This window comes from Bos grunniens, chromosome 29 (genome assembly GCF_055505025.1).
Source record: "Bos grunniens cultivar Pamir isolate PY7600 chromosome 29, Bosgru_T2T1.0, whole genome shotgun sequence".
In the NCBI taxonomy this organism is placed as follows: domain Eukaryota; kingdom Metazoa; phylum Chordata; class Mammalia; order Artiodactyla; family Bovidae; genus Bos; species Bos grunniens.
In genome coordinates this window covers 12,059,587-12,068,390 of record NC_141193.1, presented here as the reverse complement: position 1 = coordinate 12,068,390, position 8,804 = coordinate 12,059,587, and positions in this window count along the sequence as shown.

The following is an 8,804-nucleotide window of genomic DNA, read 5'->3' as shown; positions in this document are numbered from 1 at the left end:
AGTAGATAATGGAGACAGAAGATAGGATAAGTGAGGTAGAAGATAGAATGGTAGAAGTAAATGAAACAGAGAGGGGGAAAAAATGAATTAAAAGAAATGGGACAATCTCAGAGACCTCTGGGACAATGTTAAACACCCCAACATTTGAATCATACGAGTCCCAGAAGAAGAAGATGAAAAAAAAGACCATGGGAAATACTTGAGATAATAGTTGAAAACTTCCTTAAATTGGGGAAGGAAATAATCACACAAGTCCAAGAAACCCAGAGAGTCCAAAACAGGATAAAACCGAGGTGAAACACCCCAAGACACATATTAATCAAATTAACAAAGATCAAATACAAAGAAAAAATATTAAAAGCAGCAAGGGAAAAACAATAAATAGAACACAAGGGGATTCCCATAAGGATAATAGCTGTTCTTTGAATAGAAACTCTTCAGGCCAGGAGGGGATGGCAGGGCATACTTAAAGTGATGAAAGAAAAAAAACCTACAGCCCAGATTACTGTACCCAGCAAGAATCTCATTCAAATATGAAGGAGAAATCAAAAGCTTTACAGACAAGCAAAAGCTGAGAGAATTCAGCACCACCAAACCAGCTCTCCAACAAATGCTAAAGGATCTTCTCTAGACAGGAAACACAGAAACTTAAATGGTGTATAAACTTTAAACAGTGTATAAACTCGAACCCAAAACAATAAAGTAAATGGCAAAGGGATCATACTTAACAATAATTACCTTAAATGTAAATGGGTTGAATGCCCCAAACAAAAGGCAAAGACTGGCTGAATGGATACAAAAACAAGACCCCTATATATGTTGTCTACAAGAGACCCACCTCAAAACAAGGGACACATATAGACTGAAACTGAAGGGCTGGAAAAAGATATTCCATGCAAATAGAAACCAAAAGAAAGCAGGAGTAGCAATCATCATATCAGATAAAATAAACTTTAAAACAAAGGCTGTGAATAGAGACAAAGAAGGACACTACATAATGATCAAAATATCAATCCAAGAAGATGATGTAACAATTATAAATATAAATGCACCCAACATAAGAGCACCAAAATATGTAAGACAAATGCTAACAAGTATGAAAGGGAAAATTAACAATAACACAATAACAATGGGAGAGTTTAATACCCTACTCACATCTATGGCTAGATGAACTAAACAGAAAATTAACAAGGAAACACAAACTTTAAATGATACAATAGACCAGTTAGACCTAATTGATATCTTAGGACATTTCACCTCAAAACAATGAATTTCACCTTTTTCTCAAGTGCACATGGAACCTTCTCCATGATAGATCACATCTGGGCCACAAATCTAGTCTTGGTAAATGAAAAAAAAATTGAAATCATTCCCAGCATCTTTTCTGACCACAATGCAGTAAAATTAGATCTCAATCACAGGAGGAAAACTATTAAAAATTCCAACATATGGAGGCTAAACAACACGCTGATGCATAATCAACAAATCACAGAAGAAATTTTTAAAAAATCAAAATATGCATAGAAATGAGTAAAAATGAAAACAAAACAACCCAAACCCTGTGGGACACTGTAAAAGCAGTGCTAAGGGGAAGGTTCATAGCAATACAGGCATACCTCAAGAAACAAGAAACAAGTCAAATAAATAACCTAACTCTACACCTAAAGTAACTAGAAAAGGAAGAAATGAAGAACACCAGTGTTAGCAGAAGGAAAGAAATCTCAAAATTCGGGCAGAAATAAATGCAAAAGAAACAAAAGAGACCATAGCAAAAATCAACAAAGCCAAAAGCTGGTTCTTTGAGAGGATAAATAAAATTGACAAACCATTGGCAGACTCATCAAAAAACAAAGGGAGAAAAATCAAATCAATAAAATTAGAAATGAAAATGGAGAGATCACAACAGACAACACAGAAATACAAAGGATCATAAGAGACTACCATCAGCAATTATATGCCAAAAAAATGGACAACTTGAAAGAAATGGACAAATTCTTAGAAAATTACAACTTTCCAAAACTGAACCAGGAAGAAATACAAAATCTTAACAGACCAATCACAAGCACAGAAATTGAAACTGTAATCTGAAATCTTCCAGCAAACAAAAGCTCAGGACCAGACGGTTTCATAGCTGAATTCTACCACACTGGGACGACCCAGAGGGATGGTATGGAGAAGGAGGAGGGAGGAGGGTTCGGGTTGGGGAACACATGTATACCTGTGGAGGATTCATTTTGATATATGGCAAAACCAATATAATATTGTAAAGTTAAAAAATAAAATAAAAATTAAAAACATTTTAGAGAAGAGCTAACACCTATCCTACTCAAACTCTGCCAGAAAATTGCAGAGGAAGGTAAACTGTCAAACTCATTCTATGAAGCCACCATCACCTTAATAACAACACCTGACAAAGATGCCACACAAAAAAGAAAACTACAGGCCAATATCACTGATGAACATAGATGTAAAAATCCTTAACAAAATTCTAGCAATCAGAATCCAACAACACATTAAAAAGATCATACATCATGACCAAGTGGGCTTTATTCCAGGGATGCAAGGATTCTTCAATATCCGCAAATCAATCAATGTAATACACCACATTTAAAAATTGAAAAATAAAAGCCATATTATTATCTCAATAGATGCAGAGAAAGCCTTGGACAAAATTCAACATCCATTTGTGATAAAAACGATCCAGAAAGCAGGAATAGAAGGAACATACCTCAACATAATCAAAGCTATATATGACAAACCCACAGCAAACATTATCCTCAATGGTGAAAAATTGAAAGCATTTCCCCTAAAGTCAGGAACAAGACAAGGGTGCTCATTCTCACCACTACTATTCAACACAGTTTGGGAAGTATTAGCCACAGCAACCAGAACAGAAAAAGAAATAAAAGGAATCCAAATTGGAAAAGAAGTAAAACTCTCACTGTTTGCAGATGACATGATCCTCTACATAGAAAACCCTAAGGACTCCACCATAAAATTACTAGAGCCAATCAATGACTATAGTAAAGTTGCAGGATATAAAATCAACACACAGAAATCCCTTGGATTCCTATACACTAATAATGAGAAAATAGAAAGAGAAATTAAGGAAACAATTCCATTCACCATTGCAATGAAAGAATATAATACTTAGAACTATATCTACCAAAAGAACCTAAAGACCTATATATATAAAACTATAAAACACTGGTGAAAGAAATCAAAGAGGACACTAATAGACGGAGAAATATACTGTGTTCGTGGATTGGAAATATCAATATAGTGAAAATGAGTATACTACTCAAAACAATTTATAGATTCAATGCAATCCCTATCAAGCTACCAACGGTATTTTTCACAGAGGTAGAACAAATAATTTCACAATTTGTATGGAAATAAGATAAATCTTGAATAGCCAAAACAATCTTGAGGAAAAAGAATGGAACTGGAGGAATCAACCTGCCTGACTTCAGGCTCTACTACAAAGCCACAGCCATCAAGACAGTATGGTACTGGCACAAAGACAGAAATATAGATCAATGGAAAGCCCAGAGATAAATCCATGCCTCTATGGACACCTTATCTTTGACAAAGGAGGCAAGGATATACAATGGAGAAAACACAATCTCTTTAACAAGTGGTGCTGGGAAAACTGGTCAACCACCTGTAAAAGAATGAAACTAGAACACTTTCTAACACCATACACAAAAATAAGCTCAAAATGGATTAAAGACCTAAACGTACAACCAGAAACTATAAAACATATAGAGGAGAACATAGGCAAAACACTCTCTGACATAAATCGCAGCAGGATCTTCTATGACCCACCTCCCAGAATATTGGAAATAAAGGCAAAAAGAAAACAAATGGTACCTAATCAAAATTAAAAGCTTCTTCACAACAAAGGAAACTATAAGCAGGTGAAAATACAGCCTTCAGAATGGGAGAAAATAATAGCAAATGAAGCATCTCACAATTAATCTCAAAAATATACAAGCAACTCCTGCAGCTCAATTCCAGGAAAATAAACGACCCAATCAAAAAATGGGCCAAAGAACTAAATAGACATTTCTCCAAAGAAGACATACAGATGGCTAACAAACACATGAAAAGATGCTCAACATTACTCATTATCAGAGAAATGCAAATCAAAACCACAATGAGGTACCATTTCACGCCAGTCAGAATGGCTGCTATCCAAAAGTCTAGAAGCAGTAAATGCTGGAGAGGGTGTTGAGAAAAAAGAATCCTCTTACACTGTTGGTGGGAATGCAAACTAGTACACCCACTATGGAGAACAGTGTGGAGATTCCTTTAAAAACGGGAAATTGAACTGCCATATGACCCAGCAATCCCACTGCTGGGCATACACACCAAAGAAACCAGAATTGAAAGAGACACGTGTTTGTTATCCATCTGTATATCTTCATTGGAGAAATGTCTGTTTAGTTCTTTGGCCCATTTTTTTTATTGGGTCGTTTATTTTTCTGTAATTGAGCTGCACGAGTTGCTTGTATAGTTTTGAGAATAGTTCTTTTCAGTTGAATCAGTTGTTATTATTTTCTCCAATTCTTAAGGCTGTCTTTTCACCTTGCTTATAGTTTCCTTTGTTGTGAAGCTTTTAATTTTGTCCCATTTGCTTATTTTTGCTTTTATTTCCAATATTCTGGGAGGTGGGTCATAGAGGATCCTGCTGTGATTTATGTCAGAGAGTGTTTTGCCTATGTTATCCTCTAGGTGTTTTATTGTATCTGGTTGTACGTTTAGGTCTTTAATCCATTTTGAGTTTATTTTTGTGTATGGTGTTAGAAAGTGTTCTTGTTTCATTCTTTTACAGGTGGTTGACCAGTTTTCCCAGCACCACGTGTTAAAGAGATTGTGTTTTCTCCATTGTATATCCTTGCCTCCTTTGTCAAAGATAAGGTGTCCATAGGTGTGGGGATTTATCTCTTGCCTTTCTATTTTGTTCCATTGATCTATAATTCTGCTTTGTGCCAGTACCATACTGTCTTGATGACTGTGGCTTTGTAGTAGAGCCTGAAGTCAGGCAGGTTGATTCCTCCAGTTCCATTCTTCTTTCTCAAGATTGTTTTGGCTATTCAAGGTTTATTTTATTTCCATACAAATTGTGAAATTATTTGTTCTAGTTCTGTGAAAAATACCATTGGTAGCTTGATAGGGGTTGCATTGAATCTAACAAACACATAAAAAGATGCTCAACATCACTCATTATCAGAAAAGTGCAAATCAAAACCACAATGAGGTATCATTTCACGCCAGTCAGAATGGCTGCTATCCAAAAGTCTACAAGCAATAAATGCTGGAGAGGGTGTGAAGAAAAGGGAACCCTCTTACACTGTTGGTGGGAATGCAAACTAGTATACCCGCTATGGAGAACAGTGTGGAGATTCTTTAAAAAACTGGAAATAGAACTGCCTTATGACCCAGCAATCCCACTGCTGGGCATACACACCGAGGAAACTAGAATTGAAAGAGACGTGTACCCCAATATTCATCACAGCACTGTTTATACCAGGACATGGAAGCAACCTAGATGTCCATCAGCAGATGAGTGGATAAGAAAGCTGTGGTACATATACACAATGCAGTATTACTCAGCCATTAAAAAGAATATATTTGAATCTGTTCTAATGAGGTGGATGAAACTGGAGCCTATTATACAGAGTGAAGCAAGCCAGAAAGAAAAACACCAATACAGTATACTAATGCATATATATGGAATGTAGAAAGATGGTAACGATAACCCTGTATGCGAGACAACAGAAGAGACACAGATGTATAGAACAGTCTTTTGGACTCTGTGGCAGAGGGAGAGGGTGGAATGATTTGGGAGAATGACATTGAAACATGCATATTATCATATGTGAAACGAATCAGCAGTCCAGGTTCAATGCATGATACAGGATGCTTAGGACTGGTGCACTGGAATGACCCAGAGAGATGCTGTAGGGAGGAAGGTGGGAGGGGGGTTCAGGATGAGAAACACGTGTACACCCGTGGTGGATTCATGTCAATGTATGGCAAAACCAATACAATATTGTAAAGTAATTAGCCTCCAATTAAAATAAATAAATTTATATTTTTAAAATTAGTAATTTTCACTCTGGTGGATGGGGACACAATTAGACTTGTGCAATTTGAGACTCAAGGATTGTTCCCTATAATTCAAATCAGTACTATCAACTCTCTGCAGAAAACTGGAAGGGTATCACCTTTACCTTCCTACAGTTATCTGTATGTAGCTCTCTCCTGTGAACTCTAACTATATAGAGTCATAAATCTCTCTTCTCAGGGAGACTGTTTGTCTCCGCCTAGGTATACCTTCCATGTATGTGCTGGAAACTATTTCTAGAGTTAGGGCAATCGTAGAACTCTCCTTGTTTGCTCCCCGCTTCAGGAATCCATTCTCTGCTGCCAGATGTTTGATGTAAAACAATGCTCTTTCATTGTCTTTTCTACTTTGGAGTTATTTGAGACAGGAGGATAAATGTGTCCTTTACTCCTTTATGTCGACTAAAATGCAGGTCCCTCTGCAATCAGAACTCACTGAATGACTTGTGAATGCTAGGCAGTGACTTCTGTGCATGGGTGCAAACTTGATTGATCGGGGATATGTGTTGGGGCCTTAGGGAGCCCCCAGTCTTGCTGGAGGAACATGCCCATTACAAATAGTATTTGCTATGTGATATGCTCAGTTCAGTTCAGTCGCTCAGTCATGTCCGACTCTTTGAAACCCCATGGACTGCAGCACGCCAGGGCTCACTGTTCTTCACCAACTCCTGGAGTTTGGGCAAACTCATGTCCATCGAGTTGGTGATTTCATGCAACCATCTCATCCTCTGTCATCCTCTTTTTCTCCTGCCTTCAATCTTTCCCAGTAACAGGGTCTTTTCTAATGAGTCAGTTCTTCACATCAGTTGGCCAAAGTATTGGAGGTTCAATTTCAGGATTGGTCCTTCCAATGAATATTCAGGATTGATTTCTTTTAGGATGATTGGGTGGATCTCCTTGCAGTCCAAGGGACACTTAAGAGTCTTGTCCAACACCACAGTTCAAAACCATCAATTGTTTATCACTCACCATTCTTTATGGTGCAACTGTCACATCCATACATGACAACTGGAAAAATCATAGCTTTGATTATACTGAACTTTTTCAGGAAAGTAATGTCTCTACTTTAAAAAAAAATTTTTTTGTATAGGTTTGTCATAGTTTTTCTTCAAACGAGCAAGCATCTTTTAATTTCACGGCTGCAGTCATCATCTGCAGTGATTTTGGAGCCCCCAAAAATAAAGTCTCTCACTGTTTCCATTGTTTCCCCATCTATTTGCCATGAAGTGATGGGACCAAATGCCATGATCTTCATTTTCTGAATGTGAAGTTTAAACCAGATGTTTCACTCTCCTCTTTCACTTTCATCAAGAGGCTCTTTAGTTCCTCTTCAATTTCTGCCTTGAGGGTGGTGTCCTCTGCATACCTGAGGCTATCGATATTTCTCCCAGAAATCTTGATTTCAACTTGTGCTTCATCCAGTTGTGCATTTCACATCATGTACTCTGCATATAAGTTAAATAAGCAAGGTGACAATATACAGCCTTTACATACTCCTTTCCCGAATTAGAACCAGTCTGTTGTTCCATGTTCAGTTCTAACTGTTGCTTCTTGACCTGCATGCAGATTTCTCAGAAGGCAGGTAAGATGGTCTGGTATTCCCATCTCTGTAAGTTTTCCACAGATTGTTGTGATCAACATAGTCAAAGGCTTTTGCATGGTCAATAAAGCAGAAGTAGGTGTTTTTCCAGAATCTTCTTGCTTTTTCTATCATCCAACGAATGTTGGCAATTTGATCTCTGGTTCCTCTGCCTTTTCTAAATCCAGCTTGAACATATGGAATTTCACAGTTCATGTACTGTTGAAGACTTGCTTTGAGAAATTATTTTGGTAGAATGTGAAATGAGTGCAACTGTGTGGTAGTTGAACTTACTTTGAAATCACCTTTTTTGGGGATTGCAAGGAAAACGACCTTTCCATTCCTGTGGCCACTGCTGAGTTTTCCACATTTGTTGGCATACTGAGTGCAGCACTTTAAGAGCATCATCTTTTAAGATCTGATATAGCTGTACTGCAATGCCATCACCTCCACTAGCTTTGCTCTTAGTGATGCTTCTGAAGACCCATTTCACTTCGCATTTCAGGATTGTCTAGCTCTAGGTGAGTGATCACACCATCGTTGTTATCTGGGTCATTAATATCTTTTTTGTGCAGTTCTTCTATATATTCTTTCAACCTCTTCTTAATATATTCTGCTTCTGTTAGGTCCATCCCATGTCTCTCTTTTATTGTGCCCATCTTTGCCTGAAACATGCCCTCCCTATCTCTAATTTTCTTAAAGAGATCTCTGGTCTTTACCTTTCTAATGTTTTCCTCTATTTCATTGCACTGATCACTTAGGAAGGCTTTTTTTTTTTTTAATCTCTTCTTGCTATTTTTTGGAACTCTGCATTCAGATGGGTATGTCTTTCTTTTCTCCTTTGCCTTTTGCTTCTCTTCTAAGTTATTTGTAAGGCCTCCTCAGGCAACCATTTTGCCTTTTTCCATTTCTTTTTCTTTCGAATGATCTTGATGTGGTATGTACAGACCAAAAAAATGAAGATCATGGCATCCAGTCCCATCACATCATGGCAAATACCTGGAAAAACAATGAAAACAGTGACAGACTTTATTTTCCTGGGCTCCAAAGTCACTGTAGTGACCACAGTTGTGAAAAAAAAGAAAAGATGCTA